At 40.5% G+C, this 19,720-nt stretch overlaps 1 non-coding gene across 1 annotated transcript; it reads left to right on the forward strand.

The window, feature by feature from the left end:
* Positions 1–911: 911 nt before the first annotated feature.
* On the forward strand, positions 912–1,018 carry LOC148576511 (small nucleolar RNA R71). Its single transcript, XR_015904093.1, has one exon. It is a non-coding gene; the product is annotated as a small nucleolar RNA R71 (small nucleolar RNA).
* Positions 1,019–19,720: the final 18,702 nt, after the last annotated feature.

Here is a 19,720-nt window from a genome sequence, read left to right on the forward strand (position 1 = left end):
GGTCCTTGATGATCTTTTTTCTTCTTCTCTACTGAGGTATCTTCAGGTTGTTCTGACAGCTTGCTTGGCTTGTCCTCAGTCTCCTTATCACTTATAGTGACCATCTTGCAATCTTCCCATCTTACTTTCTTTGTTTCACCTCTCGGATTCTTCTCTGTGTCACTTGGGAATCCATCTGTGGGTTTGGGAATTTTCTCAGAGAGATACCCCACTTGAGATTCCAACTTCTTGATTGTGTCTCCCTGGTTCTTGAAACTGGCTCACACTTCCTCCTTGAATACCTTGTTGTCTTGAATCTCCTTGCCTATGCCTTCCAGTAGATTCTCAATCCTTGAGAGTCTGTCATCAAATGATTGTAGATTGGGATTATATGTGGAAGAATGAGGTAAGTTATTTTAGTTTTGTTGTGGATGTGGAGAGGTGTTGTTATTGGGGTGTTGATATGGTCTAGATGTGAAATGTTGGTAGCTTGCATTGTTGGGATTTGGGTGTCTTTGATCAAGGCTTTGGTCTTATTGATTTTCCCACCCAAAGTTTGGGTGATTCCTCCATCCAGGGTTGTAGGTCTTGGAGTATGGATCATGGTTTTGCTTAGGTGAATTCCCAATGTAGTTGACTTGCTCCTGACTTTCCTTTACTTCTTTATTCACTCCTTCTTGGGTTGTTGATGAAGAGGAGATTGCTGCTACTTGGTTCCTCTCCATCTTCTTGGTGAGGTCAGCCAACTGCTAGGTAATGAGCTTGTTTTGGAAGCATAGAAGTAGTCATTCTCTGCTACAATTTCAATGACATCTATGGCTTCCTCAATGGTCTTCTTCTTGTTCAAAGATCCCCCAGATGAATGGTCTACTGCCTTCTTTGATTCATATGACAGGCCTTCATAGAAAATGTGCAGCTGCACCCATTCGTTGAACATATCTGGTGGGCACCTCCTTGTTAGGTCCTTAAACCTCTCCCATGCTTCATAAAGAGTCTCACCATCTTGTTGCCTGAAAGTTTGGACCTCAGCTCTCAGCCTATTGATTCGTTGAGGAGGGTAAAATCTTGCTAAGAATTTGTTCACCACATCCTCCCAGGTTGTCAAGCTCTCCTTTGGGAAAGACTCCAGCCACTTGGCTGCCTTATCCTTGAGTGAGAATGGAAATAAGAGCAGTCTATAGGCGTCAGGATGAACACCATTAGACTTCACTGTGTCACATATTCTCAGGAAGGTGGTAAAATGTTGATTAGGGTCTTCTTGGACACTCCTTCCAAATGAACAGTTGTTCTGAACAAGGGTGATGAGCTGTGGTTTTAGTTCAAAATTGTTGGCACGGATGGTTGGCTTTTGAATGCTACTTCCACAATTTCCTGGGTTCGGATTGATGTAAGAGCCTAAAAATCTTCTATCCTCCCCAGCATGATTTGCTCGACCTCCTCCGCCATGGTTGTGAGTCTCTTTTTCATGATGATTTTCCATGTTTTCTTCCTTGTTTGGTTCAAAGTATTCCTCCTCTTCCTCAGCACCAACTACTCTTTTTCCTCTTGCTTCCCTTCTTAATCTCAAGAAGGTCCTCTCAGGTTCAGAATCAAAGGAAGTTGAAGCCCCGCTTCTTCTCCCTTTCATACAACCAACAAGTACAAGCAAGGAAAATAGATGCAGAAAGTATTTCTGTCAGAATTACTGTTAGTGTGAGTGATGTAATATATCAAAAAGTTAGTGGGTTAGTGAAATGAATTGTAAATAACAAATAAAAAGTAGGGGGAAGGGAAGAAATTAACTAAAACAGAAAGTTAATTACTCAAACAGAAAATTAAATCAAACAAAACAAAAATGCTCAATCTAGTTATCTTCCAATTTAATCATGGTTGATGCATAATCAATCCCCGACAACGGCGCCATAAACTTGATGCACGGAAAACTTCACTCATAACAAATTTCCTTCGGCAAGTGTATCGAATTTGTCGTCAAGTAAAAACTCACAATAGAGTGAGGTCGAATCCCACAGGGATTGATTGATCAAGCAACTTTAATTAGAGGAATGTTCTAGTTGAGCGAATCAGAATTCAAGTTGAGAATTGCAGAAAATTAAATGGCAGAAAAGTAAATAACAGAAAAGTAAATGCTAGAAATAAGAGCTGAATGTAGATGACGGAAAGTAAATTGCAGAATCTTAAATGGGATTGGGGAAATTGCTCATAAAAGTAAATGACAAAAATTAAAGAGAATGGGTAAGATCAGAAATGGGGAGTTCATTGGGCTTAGGAGATGTTGCATTCTCCGGATCAATTTCATTTTCATCTTTTCCTCAATCAATGCACTCATTGATCTCCTTGGCAATCTTAAGTGATCGAATTACAATTTCTTGTAATTTAATCTCTCAAATCTTGATCAATAGCCAATTCCTTGGTCAATTGCTCATGAGAAGAGATGAAGTATGGTCACTGATTATACCACATGCGTTTCCCAAATCAAGTGTTGAGAGGATTATAGTCACATATCCATCCAAACCCAATTTGGTCTAGCATGAGAAAGCATTTCTAGCATGATCTCTTCATTCCTCTTTCAAGGTTCAGAAGAGATCCAAGTATGAATAGCTTCTTTTCCAAGATAACTACCCAATTGGATGAAGATCGAAAGCTTTCAAGTAAAATCAAGAGAAAAGATAGAAGAAGAATAATGAAAACTAGTATTGATCCATCAAATTACAACAGAGCTCCATAACCCAATGAAAGGGATTTAGTTGTTCATAGCTCTGGAAAATAAAAACAAAGATGGAGAATACATGATGAAACTAGAAGTGCAGAGAAAGTAAAATACAGAGAGTAGTTCTATGCCAAGAGGCTCCCTATAATTTCCAACTCCCAATTTAATTCAAAGCTACTCCTATATATACTACTCTTCTGTTCTTCTAGTTGGCTCTTCAAGTCTTGGGTATGGGCCTTTGGATCTTGAGTTTGAAGCACTTCTCTTCGTCATTGGGCTTGGCTTTACTTGCAGAGAGAAAGTGTGAAGTGGGCAGAGACTTTAGCTTAGGACGTTAGTGGTGTTAACGTTCAGTGAAAATATGGGTTCGAGAACGTTAGTGACAATCACCTTTTTCACTAACGTTCCTCACCAAAGTAAGAGCCACGTTAACTTCAACATTAGTGGCACAAATGTTGCCACTAACGTTGCCTCTATGCCCTTCGCACACGTTACTAGGACTTACCTTTCCCAGTAACATTGAGAAGTCTCCCCCTTCCTTACGTTAGAGTCCACGTTAACTTAGTTAACGTGGCTTTTTTAACGTAGGCTTTCCAACCTTCGAGAACGTTAGTGACACTTACCGTTGTCACTAACGTTCCAATGTGCCCTTATTTCTCACGTTAGAGTCCACGTTAACTAGGTTAACGTGGCTTCTAACGTGGCCATGCTAGCCATCTCCAACGTTAGTGACAAAGTTGAGTGTCACTAACGTTGGCTCATCATTCCCTTATCCACGTTAGCTTCCACGTTAACTAAGTTAACGTGGGAGTTAACGTGGCTCATAGTGGCTTGTGTGGGCTCATTCCAACGTTAGTGACAATGTTGGGTGTCACTAACGTTGGCGATCTCCTCCCTTCTTCACATTAACTCCCACGTTAACTTAGTTAACGTGGGAGTTAACGTGGCTTATTGGGGCTTGTGTGGGTTCCTTCCAACGTTAGTGACAATGTTTGGTGTCACTAACGTTGTCGACCACCTTGTTTCTTCACGTTAGCTTCCACGTTAACTAGGTTAACGCGGGAGTTAACGTGGCTTATTGTGACTTGGCCAACGTTAGTGATAAAGTTGAATGTCACTAACGTTGGCTTTCCCTTTACTTCTTAACGTTAGAGGCCACGTTAACCAAGTTAACGTGGCAACTAACGTGGCCACTTATCAGCTTGGTCCAACGTTAGTGATAATGTTAAGTGTCACTAACGTTGGCTCCATTTCCTTTCTTCCAACGTTAGTGATAATGTTAAGTGTCACTAATGATGGCTTCGAGAGCATTATTGGCAATTACTTTTCTCATTAACTTTGCAAGTTACTCCCATTCCACGTTAGTGTTAACATTAGTGTAACTAACGTAGCCACTAATGTGGTTCTTCTTTGCTTCCTTTGTCCTGAAATCAAGCAATAAAGTGCATCAAAGTTCTAATCCAAGTCATGGGAATGCAACGTCCAATTTGTCATTAAATTCATGCAAAATCCTCATGAAATCATGTAAGGTGCACAATGTATGCTCGAATCAAGATGTAAGTGAATATCTACCCAAAACTAGCTTATTTTCTAAGGAAATGCATGAAACTATCCTAAAAACAGTAAAAAAACGGTCAGCAAAACTGGCCAAAATGCCCTGGCATCACATAGAGCCGTGATTCACTAAAATTTGCCTCTCAATAAATTTCCTACCGGCAAGTGCACCAGATTGTCGTTAAGTAAAAACTCACTGTAGAGTGAGGTTGAATCCCACAGGGATTGGTAGATTGATCAATGTTAATTAGAAAATTATACTAGTTGAGCTAAATTAAAGTTGAATTGGAATTGCAGAAGGCAAAATTGGCGAAAAACTTAAATTGAAAGAAATTAAAGGAACATAATTAAATTGCATGAAATTAAATGACAGAAACTTAAATTGTAAGAAATTAAGTGGGAATGGGGATTAAGCAAGAAATTAAGGAAGCAGAATATAAAAGAATGGGTAGATCAGAGATGCGGAAGCTCATTGGGGTCAGGAGATGTGAGAATTCTCCGGGTCAAATTCATTTTCATCTCTTCCTCAATCAATGCATTCATTGATCTCCTTGGCAATCTTAAGTGATTAGATCCCAATTCCTTAGCAATCTAATCTCTCTAAGTATGAACAATTGCCCAATTCCTTGATTTAAGTGCTCATGGAAAGAGATGAAGTTTGGTCACTGATTATACCACACAAATTCATAGATCAAAGTATTGGTAGGATTACATGTCACTATATCTAACCAAACCCCAATCTAATCTAATGTGAGAAAGCAATTCTAGCATGATCTCCTCATTCTTCTTCCAAGGTTCCGAGGAGATCCAATTATGAATAGCTTCTTTCCCAAGATAACTATCCAATTGGATGAAGAACGAATGCTTTCTAGTAAAATCAAGAGAAAAGAAAGAAGAAGAAGAATGAAAACTAGTATTGATCCATTGAATTTACACAGAGCTCCCTAACCCAATGAAAGGGGTTTAGTTGTTCATAGCTCTTAAAATGGAAATTGGAATTGAAATATACATTATTGAAATTCAACAAAAAAAAAATGAAAAGTGCAGTCAAGTAACAGTGAGAGAAAAAAGAGAAAAGTAAAAGTAAAGTCCCTTCCTAACTTAAATTCTAAGCTATTTATACAATTTCTTCCATTAATCTTCAATCTCTAAATTGGGCTTTTGGCCTTGAGGGAATTGGGTTGAAATGGCTCCAATTGGTTTCCTTTGCTGTTGAGAAGAGATCTGTTTGAATTGCAGAGTTCTGGTGCTCAAGTTGCAGTCAACGTTTGAGGGCTAACGTTGACTCAAATGCCTTTCAATAAAACCAGATGAATTTGTTGTCATTGGCATTTGACTCAACATTGGGGGCCAACGTTTCGCTACTCACGCGTACGCGTGCTTTGCGCATTTGCGCACAAGGGTTAAAAATGCTCATCCACGCGTGCGCGTGCGCGTGCGCGTGGATGCAAAACTTTTATTTTTCAGTTTTAAAATCATGTAGGGCAGCGTTGGACTCAGTGTTGGACCTCCAACGTTCCCTCCAACGTTGGCATATCCATGCGTGCGCGTACTCAACGCGTGCGCATGGATACTCAAAAACTAGGCCTATGCGTATGTGCCATGGATGCGTACGTGTCGTTGTGCGTTTTCAAATTCAGATTTTGGAGTTCACCGTCGCGCACGTTGGCCTTCGACGTTGGAGGTAGCATTTGGGTCCAACGTCACCCATCCACGCATATGCGTCACCCACGCGTGTGCGTGGATTGCCAGAATTTCCAATCCACGCGTATGCGTACAGTGCGCATGTGCGTCGCTACAGTTTTTCAAAATTTCCAGAAAGCTTATTTGTTCACAACGTTGGGGGTAACGTTGAATTCCAACGCTCCCTCCAACGTGAGCATTAGCAATTATGCAGACAATTGGTCTGCCTCCCCTTCAACGTTTGAGGCAACGTTGGTGGTCCAACTTTGCCACCAACGTTTCTTCTTCTTCATCTTTTCCAGGCTCCTTCTTCAACCTTTCTCCATGCTTTCTTTCACCTATCATCCTCCAATACATGCATCAAAGCCTTGCTAAAGTCATGAGAATTCTCATCGTTCTTAGCATACAAATAATTATTGCATAATTCTCATGAAATTGCATCAGATTAATCTTGGTTGAATGAATCTAGGTATACATGAATTTCTAACCCAATTGCTTACTTGTAGCTCAAGAAAGTGCATAAAACCTATTAAAAATAAAGAAAAAGGTTAGTGAAACTAGCCTAAGATCCCCTGGCATGAAGCTGCCAGTCTTCCATTGAGCTAATGTACCTCTTTGACATAGTTTGGGTTTTTCATGCTGAGTTTGGCCTGACACTTATCTGGGTTTCCTTCAATCCCTCTCTGAGTGAGCATGAAGCCCAGGAATTTGCCAGCCTCTACCGCAAAAGTGCACTTTGCGGGATTTAGCCTTATCCCGTGCTTTCTTATAGTGTCAAATGCTTCGGCGAGGTTGAGTAGTAGCGCTTCTTTTTGTGTCTTTATTAACTGTCGTCGACGTAGACCTCCATCAGTTTTCCGATGTGGTTAGCAAAAATTTTGTTCATCAACCTCTGGTATGTAGCCCCTGCGTTCTTGAGTCCGAATGGCATAACTACGTAGTAGTAGTTTGCCCTTGGGGTTAGGAACGAGGTTTTCTCTTGGTCCGGTTGATACATCGGTATTTGGTTGTACCCTGAGTAGGCGTGCATGAAGGAAAGGTACTTGTATCCTAATGAGGCGTTGAATAGGGTATCTATATTCGGGAGTGGATAGGGATCTTTTGGGCAAGCTTTGTTGAGGTTGGTGTAATCAGTGCACATCTGCCACTTTCCATTTTACTTTTTGAAGTACGACATTGGCCAGCCATAGTGGGTACTTGACCTCCCTTATGAACCCTGCTTCTAATAAGGTCGTACCTGTTCCTCTACGGCTTGCAATCTCTCTGGGCCGAGATCTAGGGTATACTACCAATTTATGGCACATTAGTCTCGGATCAATACCGGGCATGTCGGCGGCCTTCCAGGCGAATTGGTCTGAACTTGCCCTTAAGAACTTTGTCACCAACTCCTTTAAGTCTCTTTTTAGGTTCCCCCCTATGTTTGTTGTTTTGTCTTGGGTATCTCCGATCTGAACTTCTTCGGTCTCGCCTTCCAGTTGGGGCCGAAGTTCCTCGTGAACTCGAGTTCCCCCGAGTTCAATAGTGTTGGCTTCATTTCCTTTGGGGTCACCTTTGAGGTTCAGACTTTCGTTATAACAGCGTCGCGCGAGTTTTTGGTTTCCCTTTACGATGGCGATCCCTTGTTGCGTTGGCAACTTCATGCACAGGTGTGGAGTGGAGACCACTGCGGCGAGTTGGTTTAGCATTGTCTAACCTATGAGAGCATTGTATGCGGAGCTCACGTCAACTACGATGTAGTCTATACTTAACGTTCTAGACCGTGTCCCTTTTTCGAAGGTTGTGTGCAGTGGGATGTACCCAAGTGGTTGGATTGGGTGTCTCCGAGGCCGAATAGACTATTAAGGTATGCTCTGAGCTCTTTTTCTTGTAGGCCGAGTTTGTCGAAAGCCGATTTGAACAGGATATCCACAGAGCTTCCTTGGTCTACCAGTCTTCGGTGGTGATTGACATTGGCAAGTATGATGGTAACGACCACCGAGTTATCATGCCCTGGGATGATGCCTGCGGCGTCTTCTTGAGTGAAGGTAATAGTGGGGAGGTCGACGGACCTATCCCCTCCTCCGACATGGTACACCTCATTAAGGTGTCTTCTACGGGATGACTTAGAGATCCCTCCTTCTGCGAATCCTCTGTTTATCATGTGAATATGTCTCTCAGGGGTGTGAGGGGGACGTTCAGCTCGTTCACCCTCTTCATCCCTTTTTCTCTTTTTTGGTTCGTCCGCTCTGTTGGCTAAGAATCAATCTAGTCTTCCTTCTCGTGCTAACTTTTCTATGACATTCTTTAGGTCGTAGCACTCGTTGGTAGGATGCCCGTAGATTCGGTGGTATTCGTAATACTCTGTCCGACTTCCTCCTCTCTTGTGTTTAATCAGGCGAGGGGGTGGGATCTTCTCAGTGTTGCATATCTCTCGATAAACATCTACGAGGGACACCCGAAGAGGGGGTGTAGTTGTGGTACTTCCTGGGTTTCTCGGTAGGGTGGTCTTCTTTTTTCCTGAACTCTTTATCCTTGTCCCGAGGTGAGTAGGAGAGTCCAGTCTTTGAGACTTCTCCTAATCGGGAGTTCTCCTCCATATTGATGTACTTTTTCGCCCATTCTTGTACCTCATTTAGAGATGTTGGGTGCTTCTTGGATATGGAGTGGCTAAAGGGGCCTTCTCGTAAACCGTTGATGAGTCTAATGAGCGGATAATTTATACCCTTTTTGGCATTGTTTTTACATAGTTTTTAGTATATTTTAATTACTTTTTATTATATTTTTATTAGTTTTTATTCAAAAATTACATTTCTGGACTTTACTATGAGTTTGTGTATTTTTTTTGTGATTTCAGGTATTTTCTGGCTAAAATTGAGGGACCTGAGCAAAAATCTGATTCAGAGGCTGAAAAAGGACTGCAGATGCTGTTGGATTCTGACCCTTCTGCACTCGAAGTAAATTTTCGAGAGCTACAGAACCCAATTAGCCCGATCTCAATTGCGTTGAAAAGTAGACATCTTGGGCTTTCCAGCAATATATAATAGTCTATGCTTTGCCCGAGATTTGATGGCCCAAACTGGCATCCAAAGCCAGCCTAAAACTTTCTGGCGTAAAAAACGCCCAAACTGGCACCAGAATTGGAGTTAAACACCCAAACTGGCACCAAAGCTGGCGTTTAACTCCAAGAACAGCCTATGCACGAAAAAGCTTCAATGCTCAGCCCAAGCACACACTAAGTGGGCCCCGGAAGTGGATTTCTGCACTATCTGCACTTAGTTACTCATTTTCTGTAAACCCTAGTAACTAGTTTAGTATAAATAGCACTTTTTACTATTGTATTCGCATACAATCATAGACCATTGTTCACGTTTTGGAGGCTGGCCATTCGGCCATGCCTAGACCTTTTTCACTTATGTATTTTCTACGGTGAAGTTTCTACACCCCATAGATTAAGGTGTGGAGCTCTACTGTTCTTCATGAATTAATGCAATTACTACTGTTTTTTATTCAATTCACGCATACTTCTTCTCCAAGATATACTCTCGTACTTAATTCAGTTAAGTCAGAATGAAAGGGTGACCCGTGACAATCACCCAATCTTCGTTACTCTCTTAGCCAAGATCCGCGTGCCTGACAACCACAAGCGGTCTACATGACGTTCAACGTAGTGATTGAACGACAGCCGGAGTATATTCTCTTGGATATCTAATACACGAACCGAGTCCGTGAGATTAGTTTCTTCGTGGTATAGGCTAGAACCATTGGCAGCATCTTGAGATCCGAAAAGTCTAAACCTTGTCTATGGTATTCTGAGTAGGATCTGGGAAGGGATGACTGTGACGAGCTTCAAACCTGCGAATGTTGGGCGCAAGTGACAGTGTGCAAAAGGATCAATGGATCCTATTCCAACGCTAGCGGGAACCGACAGATGATTAGCCATACGGTAGCTGTCCTTGGTATTTTTCATCCAAAACGTGAAATCCGACAGTTGACTAGCCGTGCAGAAACCGTAGAGGATCATTTTCACTGAGAGGATCCTACATCTTGCCATGGAAGGAAGTAACGCTTGGTTGGAAGAAGGCAATAGGAAAGCAGAGGTTCAGAAGCAACAAATCATCTCCATACGCTTATCTGAAATTCCCACCAGTGAATTACGTAGGTAACTTTATTTTATTTTATGTTTTATTATTATTTTAATTATCAAAACCTCATAACCATTTGAATCTCCCTGACTGAGATTTACAAGGATGACCATAGCTTGCATCAAGCCGACAATCTCCGTGGGATCGACCCTTACTCATGTAAGGTTTATTACTTGGACGACCCAATGCACTTGCTGGTTAGTTGTGCGGAGATGTGAAAAGTGTGAATCACGATTTCCCATACCAAGTTTTTGGTGCCGTTACTGGGGATTGTTCGAGTTTGGACAACTGACGGTTCATCTTGTTTCTTAGATTAGGTAATTTTATTTTATGTTTAAGCTTTTTATTTTAATTTTCAAAAAATTAAAAAAAATAATATCAATAATAATGTTTAGTTTTCTAAAAATTCATCAGAATTTTTAAGAATGAATTCTAGAGTTTCATAAGATATGTTGAAACCTGGCTGGCTGTTAAGCCATGTCTAATTTGTATCTCTTTATTTCTTTTTCAAAATAATTTTCGAAAAATATACAAAAAAATTTAATAAAACCAAAAAAAAAACCAAAAAGTTTTATGTTTCTTATTTGAGTCTAGTGTCAAATTTTAAGTTTGGTGTTAATTTCATGTTTTAATTTTTCTTTAATTTTCGAAAAATATATGCATTGTGTTCTTTATTGATCTTCAAGTTGTTCTTGATGATTTTTCTCATTCGATCTTCAAGGACATGGTTGGACTCACAACCTAAAGAAAGCCTGAACTCTCGGAGTGGAAGTCCAAACCTTCAGAAAGAAGGAAGGTGAATCCCTCTATGAAGCTTGGGAAAGATATAAGCAATTGATCAGAAGGTATCCTTCAGACATGCTTTCAGAATGGAGCCTCCTATGTATATTCTATGATGGTCTGTCTGAATTGTCCAAGATGTCATTGGATCACTCTGCTGGTGGATCTCTTCATCTGAAGAAGATGCCTGCAGAAGCCCAGGAACTCATTTAAATGGTTGCAAATAACCAGTTTATGTACACTTCTGAAAGAAATCCTATGAATAATAGGATGACTCAGAAGAAAGGAGTTCTTGAGATTGATACTCTGAATGCAATATTGGCTCAGAATAAAATATTGACTCAGCACGTCAATATGATTTCTCAGAGTTTGACTGAAATGCAAGCTGCATCAGGCAGTACTAAAGAAGCCTCCCCTGAAGGAGAAGCTTATGGCCTTGAGAATCCTGCAATGGAAGAGGTGAATTACATGGGAGAATCCTATGGAAACACCTATAACCCTTCATGGAGAAATCATCCTAATTTCTCATGGAAGGATCAACAGAAGCCTAATCAAGGCTTCAATAATAATGGTGGAAGAAATAGGTTTGGCAATAACAAGCCTTTTCTATCATCTTCTGAGCAACAGACAAAGAATTCTAAGACCACTCTGACTTAGCAACCATAGCCTCTGATCTATCTAACACCATTCTCAATTTCATGACTGAAACAAGGTCCTCCATAAGAAATTTGGAGGCACAAGTTGGTCAAATAAGTAAAAGAGTTACTGAAATCCCTCCTAGTACTCTCCCAAGCAATACAGAAGAGAATCCAAAGAGAGAGTCCAAGGCCATAAATACAACCAACATGGCTGAACCTAGGGAGGAAGAAAAGGCAGCGATTTCCAATGAGGAAGACCTCAATGGATGTCCACTAGCCACCAACGAGTTCCCTAATGAGGAACCAAAGGAATCTGAGGCTCATTTAGAGACCATAGAGATTCCACTGAACTTACTGTTGCCATTCATGAGCTCTGATGAGTACTCATCCTCTGAAGAGGATGAAGATATTTTTGAAGAGCAAGTTGCTCAGTATATAGGAGCAATCATGAAGCTGAATGCCAAGTTATTTAGTAATGAGACTTGGAAAGATGAACCTCCATTGCTCATCAATGAACTGAATGCTTTGGGGCAACTAAAGTTACCTCAGAAGAAATCGGATCCTGAAAAGTTCCTAATACCTTGTACCATAGGCACCATGACCTTTAAGAAGGCTCTGTATGACCTGGGATCAGGAATAAACCTCATGCCATTCTCTGTAATGGAGAAATTAGGGATCTTTGAGGTACAAGCTACTAAATTCTCATTAGAATTGGCAGACAAATCAAGGAAACTGGCTTATGGAGTTGTAGAGGATGTCCTAGTGAAGGTTGAAGGCCTGTACATCCCTGCTGACTTCATAATCCTGGAAACTGGGAAGGATGAGGATGAATCCATTATCCTTGGAAGACCCTTCCTAGCCACAGCAAGAGCTGTGATTGATGTGGATAGAGGAGAGTTAGTCCTGCAACTGAATGAGGACTACCTTGTGTTTAAGGCTCAAGGATCTTCTTTTGTAACCATAGAGAGGAAGCATGAAAAACTTCTCTCAATACAGAGTCAAACTTCTCTCAACTTCTAAATTTGGTGTTGGGAGGCCACCATTAAGCTCTGAGTCTCTGTGAAGCTCTCTAAGAGCTCACTGTCAAGCTATTGACATTAAAGAAGCACTTATTGGGAGGCAACCCAATGTTATTTAATTATATTTATTTATATTCCATTGTCATTTTATGTTTTTTTTAGGTTGATGATCATGTGAAGTCATAAAAACAACTGCAGAATTAAAGCAAAATGAAAAACAGCATCAAAAATAGCAGGACAGACTTATTGGCATTTAAACGCCAGTAAGGATAGCAGAATGGGCGTTTAACGCCAGAATAGGCAGCACTCTGGGCGTTTAACGCTAGAAAGGGGTGTCTGGCTGGCGTTAAATGCCAGAAAGGGGCAGCAGACTGGCGTTTAATGCCAGGAAAGGTAGCAGGACTGGCGTTTAACGCCAGGAAAGGTAGCAGAGTTGGCGTTAAACGCCAGAATTGGCACACAGTGAGCGTTTGAACGCCAGAATAGTGCAGGGAGCAGAATTCCTTGATACCTCAGGATCTGTGGACCCTACAGGATCCCACCTACCCCACCTCTTCTTCTCTCCTCTTCACACCTTTCCATAATACTCTTCCCCATATACCCTTCACCTATCAAATCTTACCCTCTTCCCCATATCCTCTTCACCACTCACATCCATCCATCATAAACCCCCACCTACCTCACCATTCAAATTCAAACCGTTTCCCTCCCAAACCCACCACTTAATGACCGAATTCCCCCTCTCTCCTACTCTATAAATACCCCCTCCTCACTACCTTCAATTTTACACATCATACACACTACTACCACCCTTGGCCGAAACCTTCACTACCCTGCATCTCCTCTATTTCTTCTTCTTCTACTCCTTTCTTTCTTCTTTTGCTCGAGGATGAGCAAACCTTTTATGTTTGGTGTGGAAAAATCTCTGCTTTTCTATTTTTCCATAACCATCAATGGCACATAAGGCCGAAGAAACCTCTAGAAAGAGGAAAAGGGAAGGCAATTGCTTTCACCTCCGAGTCATAGGAGATGGAGAGATTCATCTCAAAGGTCCATCAAGACCACTTCTACGAAGTTGTGGCCAAGAAAAAGGTGATCCCTGAGGTCCCCTTCAAGCTCAAAAAGAGTGAATATCTGGAGATCCGACATGAGATTCAAAGAAGAGGTTGGAAAACTTTCACCAACCCAATCCAACAAGTCGGAATCTTAATGGTTCAAGAGTTCTATGCTAATGCATGGATCACTAGGAACCATGACCAAAGTATGAACCCAAACCCAAAGAATTGGCTCACAACGGTTCAGGGGAATTACTTGGATTTTAGTCCGGAAAATGTAAGGTTGGCATTTAACTTGCCAATGATGAGAGGAGATCCTCATCCTTTCACTAGAAGGGTCAACTTTGATCAAAGATTGGACCAAGTCCTTAGGGACATTTGTGTGGAAGGAGCTCAATAGAAGAGAGACTCAAGAGGCAAGCCGGTTGAACTAAGAAGGCTTGACCTCAAATCCGTGGCTAGGGGATGGTTGGAGTTCATCCAACGCTCTATCATTCCTACTAGCAACCGATCTGAAGTTACAATAGATCGGGCTATCATGATCCATAGTATCATGATTGGAGAGGAAGTAGAAGTTCATGAGATCATATCCCTAAAACTCTACAAGGTGGCAGACAAGCCCTCTACTTTGGCAAGGTTAGCCTTCCCTCATCTCATCTGTAACATATGCAATTCAGCTGGAATTGTCATAAAGGGAGACATCCTCATTCAAGGAGACAAGCCCATCACTAAGAAGAGGATGGAGCAAACAAGAGAGTCCACTCATGGACCTCAACAAGACCATGAGGAAATTCCTCATCAAGAAATTCCTGAGATGCCTCAAGGGATGCACTTTTCTCCACATAATTATTGGGAGCAAATCAACACCTCCTTAGGAGAATTGAGTTCCAACATGAGGCAACTAAGGATGGAGCACCAAGAGCATTCCATCATCCTCCATGAAATTAGAGAGGACCAAAGAGCCAAGAGAGAGGAGTAACAAAGGCAAGGAAGAGACATTGAGGAGCTCAAGCACTCTATAAGATCTTCAAGAGGAAGAACTAGCCGCCATCACTAAGGTGGACACGTTCTTTAATTTCTTTGTTCTTATTTTCCTATTTTTTGAATTCTATGCTTTATGTTTTGTCTATGTTTGTGTCTTTATTACATGATCATTAGTGTCTAGTGATGAGCGGATAATTTATACGCTTTTTGGCATTATTTTTACATAGTTTTTAGTATGATTTAGTTAGTTTTTAATATATTTTTATTAGTTTTTAAATAAAAATTACATTTCTGGACTTTGCTATGAGTTTGTGTATTTTTCTGTGATTTTAGGTATTTTCTGGTTGAAATTGAGGGACTTGAGCAAAAATCAGATTCAGAGGTTGAAGAAGGACTGCAGATGTTGTTGGATTCTGACCTCCCTACACTCAAAGTGGATTTTCTGGAGCTACAGAACTCCAAATGGTGCGCTTTCAATTGCGCTGGAAAGTAGACATCCAGGGCCTTTCATCAATATATAATAGTTGATACTTTTCCCGAGTTTAGACGATGCAAACTGGCATTCAATACCAGCTTCCTGCCCTATTCTAGAGTTAAATGCCAGAAACAGGTTGCAAAGTGGAGTTAAACACCAGAAACAGGATACAAACTGGCGTTCAACTCCAAGAGAAGCCTCTACACATGTAAAGCTCAATGCTCAGCCCAAGCACACACCAAGTGGGCCCCGGAAGTGGATTTCTGCATCATTTACTCATTTCTGTAAAGCCTAGTAACTAGTCTGATATAAATAGGACCTTTTACTATTGTATTAAACATCTTTGATCAGTTTTATGCTATCTTAGACCTTTATGGGGGCTGGCCTTTCGGCCATGCCTGGACCATTATCACTTATGTATTTTCAACGGTAGAGTTTCTACACACCATATATTAAGGTGTGAAGCTCTGCTGTTCCTCATGAATTAATGCAAAGTACTATTATTTTTTTATTCAATTCAAGCCTATTTCTTATCTAAGATATACACTTGTTCTTCAACTTGAGGAAGGTGATGATCCGTGACACTCATCATCATTCTCACCTATGAACGCATGCCTGACAACCACTTCCGTTCTACTTGCGATAGCTTGAGTGCGTATCTCTTAGCCTCCTGGTTCATGATGCATGGTTGCCTCGCCTGACAACTGAGCCCTCCATTCCATGAGATCAGAGTCTTCGTGGTATAGGCTAGAATTATTGGCGGCCATTCTTGAGATCCGGAAAGTCTAAACCTTGTCTGTGGTATTCCGAGTAGGATCTGGGAAGGGATGGCTGTGACGAGCTTCAAACTCGCGAGTGCTGGGCACAGTGATAGACGCAAAAGGATTACTGAATCCTATTCCAGTATCATCGAGAACCGACAGATGAATAGCCGTGCTGTGACAGCGCATTTTGGACCATTTTCACTGAGAGGATGGGATGTAGCCATTGACGACGCTGATGCCCTACATAACGCTTGCCATGGAAAGGAGTATGAAGGATTGGATGAAGACAATAGCAAAGCAGAGAATCAGAAGGAACAAAGCAACTCCATACGCTTATCTGAAATTCTCACCAATGAATTACATAAGTACCTCTATCATATATTTTACTTATATTTCTATTATCAATTCACCATAACCATTTGAATCCGCCTGACTGAGATTTACAAGGTGACCATAGCTTGCTTCAAGCCGACAATCTCCGTGGGATCAACCCTTACTCACGTAAGGTTTATTACTTGGACGACCCAGTGCACTTGCTGGTTAGTTGTGCGAAGTTGTGACAAAGTGTGTGAATTACGTTCCAAGCACCAAGTTTTTGGTGCCGTTGTTAAGGATCACAATCTTGTGCACCAAGTTTTTGGCGCTGTTGCCGGGGATTGTTCGAGTTTGGACAACTGACGGCTCATCTTGTTGCTCAGATTAGGTAATTTTATTTTATTTTTAAGCTTTTTAATTCTTATTATCGAAAAATACAAAAAAAATATATTTTCCAAAAAATTTAATTTATGTTCTTCAGAATTTTTAAGAGGAATTCTAGAGTTTCATGAAACGTGTTGAAGCCTGGCTGGTTGTAAAGCCATGTCAAACTCTTTTGGACTGAGGCTTCCACTCATCAGCACAGAAGCAAGTTTAATGAAGTATCAGTTGTTGTATGTCTGATTGGTATCTGCTAAAGCTTGGATGGCCATTGGCCATGTCTAGTGTTTTGGACTGGAGCTTTCACTGAAAGCTTGGCTGGCTAGTGAGCCATGTCTAATTCCTAGACTGGAGCTTTAGACTAACATTGAATGATTCCTGGAATTCTCATTAAAAATTTTGAAATCCTTAATTTTCTTTTTCCAATTAATTTTCGAAAAAACCAAAAAAATTAATAAAATCATAAAATCAAAAATAATTTGATGCTTCTTGTTTATGTCTTGTGTCGGTTTTTAAGTTTGGTGTCAATTGCATGTTTATCTCTTTCTCGCATTTTTCGAAAATTCATGCATTGCATTCTTCATGATCTTCAAGTTGTTCTTGGTAAGTCTTCTTGTTTGATCTTTAAAATTTCTTGTTTTGTGTCTTTTCTTGTTTTCCATATGCATTTTCGATTTGTTAGTGTCTCAACATTAAAAGTTTGGTGTCTTGCATGTTTTCCTTTTCTTAAAAATTTTCAAAAATAAGTTCTTGGTGTTCATCTTGACATTCATAGTGTTCTTGCATGCATCATTTGTTTTGATCCAAAATTTTCATGCATTGAGTCTTTTTTATGTTTTTCTCTCTCATCATTAAAATTTAAAAATCAAAAAAATATCTTTCCCTTTTTCTCTCATAAATTTTTTAAAATTTGGGTTGACTTTTTCAAAACTTTTTAAAATTCAGTTGTTTCTTATGAGTCAAGTCAAATTTTCAATTTAAAAATCCTATCTTTTCAAATCTTTTTCAAAAATCAAATCTTTTTCATTTTTTCTTTCATATTTTCGAAAATTATAAATTTTGATTTTCAAAATCTTTTTCTTATTTCCATTTCATATTTTTGAAATTAATGCTAACAATTAATGTGATTGATTCAAAAAATTTTAAGTTTGTTACTTGCTGATGAGCGGATAATTTATACGCTTTTTGGCATTGTTTTTAGTATGTTTTTAGTAGAATCTAGTTACTTTTAGGGATGTTTTCATTAGTTTTTATGTTAAATTCACATTTCTGGACTTTACTATGAGTTTGTGTTTTTCTGTGATTTCAGGTATTTTCTGACTGAAATTGAGGGACTTGAGCAGAAATCAGATTCAGAGGTTGAAAAAGGACTACTGATGCTGTTGGATTTTGACCTCCCTGCACTCAAAGTGGATTTTCTGGAGCTACAGAACTCGAAATGGCGGGCTTCCAATTGCGTTGGAAAGTAAACATCCAGGGCTTTCCAGCAATATATAATAGTCCATACTTTGGCCACGAATAGATGACGTAAACAGGCGTTCAACGCCAGCCTTCTGCCCAAATCTGGCGTCCAGCGCCAGAAAAGGATCCAAAACCAGAGTTGAACGCCCAAATTGGCACAGAAACTGGCGTACAACTCCACAAATGGCCTCTGCACGTGCTACACTTAAGCTCAGCCCAAACACACACCAAGTGGGCCCCGGAAGTGGATTTGTACATCAATTACTTACTCATGTAAACCCTAGTGACTAGTTTATTATAAATAGGACCTCTTACTATTGTATTAGACGTCTTTTTGACCATCTTTGAACGCATTGTTCTTAGACCATAGGGGCTGGCCACACGGCCATGCCTGGACCTTTCACTTATGTATTTTCAACGGTAGAGTTTCTACACTCCATAGATTAAGGTGTGGAGCTCTGCTGTTCCTCAAAGATTAATGCAAAGTACTACTATTTTCTATTCAATTCTTCTTATTTCGCTTCTAAGATATCCATTCGCACCCAAGAACGTGATGAAGGTGATGATTATGTGTGACGCTCATCACCATTCTCCCCTATGAACGCGTGCCTGACAAACACTTCTGTTCTACATGAATTAAGCTAGAATGAGTATCTCTTAGATCTCCTAACCAGAATCTTCGTGGCGTAAGCTAGAATGATGGTGGCATACAAGAGAATCTGGAAGGTCTAAACCTTGTCTGTGGTATTCTGAGTAGGATTCAATGATTGAATGACTGTGACGAGCTTCAAACTCGTGATTGTTGGGCGTTAGTGACAGACGCAAAAGGAGGGTGAATCCTATTCCAGCATGATCGAGAACCGACAGATGAATAGCCGTGCCGTGACAGGGTGCGTGAGCATATTATTCACTGAGAGGAGGGGATGTAGCCACTGACAACGGTGATGCCCTTGCATAAAGCCAGCCATGGAAAGGAGTAAGACTGATTGGATGAAGATAGCAGGAAAGCAGAGGTTCAGAGGAACGAAAAGCATCTCCATTCGCTTATCTGAAATTCCTACCAATGATTTACATAAGTATCTCTATCCCTATTTTACTATATAATATTCGAAAACACCATTATCACTTTATATCCGCCTGACTGAGATTTACAAGGTGACCATAGCTTGCTTCATACCAACAATCTCCGTGGGATTCGACCCTTACTCACGTAAGGTATTACTTGGACGACCCAGTGCACTTGCTGGTTAGTTGTATCGAAATTGTGACAATTATGAATTAAGATCAAAGCACCAAGCTTTGGAGCCATTACCAGGGATTGTTCGAGCCTGGACATCACAATTTCGTGCACCAAGTTTTTGGCGCCGTTGCCGGGGATTTGTTTATTCCTGTTTGGCGCCAAGAATCGTCTGAGTTTTTGGCAAGAGTTGTCAAAGATCCCAATCCCAGCAACAACACCAAGTTTTTGGCGCCGTTGCCGGGGATTGTTCGAGTTTGGACAACTGACGGTTCATCTTGTTGCTCAGATTGGGTAACTTTCTTTTCGTTTTCTTTTCAAAAATCTTTCAAAAAAATCTTTCAAAATTTCTCTTTTATTTTCGAAAAAATAAAAAAAAAACAAAAAAAAAATGTTTTAAAAAATTTATTCAAAATTTTTAAGAATGAATTCTAGTGTTTCATGAAGCATGTGAAGCCTGGCTGGCTGTAAAGCCATGTCTAAATTCATTTGGACTGAGGCTTGCAATTTGTTATCAAGAGCAAATTAGTTGTTGTTCATCCACCTGCTGCTGATCCATGATCACCT

The sequence above is a fragment of the Arachis ipaensis genome, chromosome B1, assembly GCF_059453495.1.
Source record: "Arachis ipaensis isolate K30076 ecotype BB chromosome B1, ASM5945349v1, whole genome shotgun sequence".
NCBI lineage: Eukaryota > Viridiplantae > Streptophyta > Magnoliopsida > Fabales > Fabaceae > Arachis > Arachis ipaensis.